Raw genomic sequence first — 895 nt, 5'->3', positions numbered from 1 at the left:
GTATGTGACGATTTTAACATTTTAACATGGTTTTAACAAGGCCCAACAATTTTTAATTTGATGTTGGAATACGGAATGCACCATGCAGTTACATTTGCAATCGTAAGACTGGACTTAAGGTATCATAAAGTGACAATATATAGTTAAATGTACTTCTCCAATCTGGAAGTACTGTATAAAACGATGTTTCGGATCATTTTGCATATCAGCGATAGCCGATCATGATCTTAAATGCGTTAATTCGTAGCATTTCTAAAAAAAAATCGAACAGATCCTCAGGCAGTTCGATCACTATATTGAGATTTAAGAATAGGCTGATTCTGAACGGTCAAGTCAAGAGAGTGACGCTAATCAAAACAGTGGAGCTAGATATTCGACTTTGATGTGGTTATTGGTGGAATGTTCTATACCAAGACAGCACAGGCTAGAAAATTATTACCGAACAAGTCTTGTATGTCCAAGATTCATAATATGTGTATTGGTCAAAAGCGATATTCGTAAAATTTCAAGTTCATAGACTTTTTTAGGGGTTCCGTGCCCCAAAATAATCCTCCTTTTTCCATCAAAAATTTTATCGGTAAACAATTGGCGATCTGAATTATTTACAACTCTTGACCCACGGCATGGGGAGATTATGTCAGATCCGTAAGCACATCAGCAAAAACTTCCGGCAATTCTGAACGAAGAAGAATTCTAGTGTTTCTAATTAAATATCGTGGGGGTCATAGAGGGTGGGGCAGGTAGCCAAAAAAAATACAAACAGCGAGGATGAATGCCCTCTGATTCCTTTTCGCCCTTAAAAAGGACAGTAGGACTTCCAGTTTCCAGTCAAATAAGCCCCCTCCCTATTTACCATTTTCATATAAGGTGGCCGAAGAAAAAAAAAGAACAAATA

The sequence above is a fragment of the Artemia franciscana genome, chromosome 10 (genome assembly GCF_032884065.1).
Source record: "Artemia franciscana chromosome 10, ASM3288406v1, whole genome shotgun sequence".
In the NCBI taxonomy this organism is placed as follows: Eukaryota; Metazoa; Arthropoda; class Branchiopoda; order Anostraca; family Artemiidae; genus Artemia; species Artemia franciscana.
Note: the sequence above shows the minus strand (reverse complement) of the source record.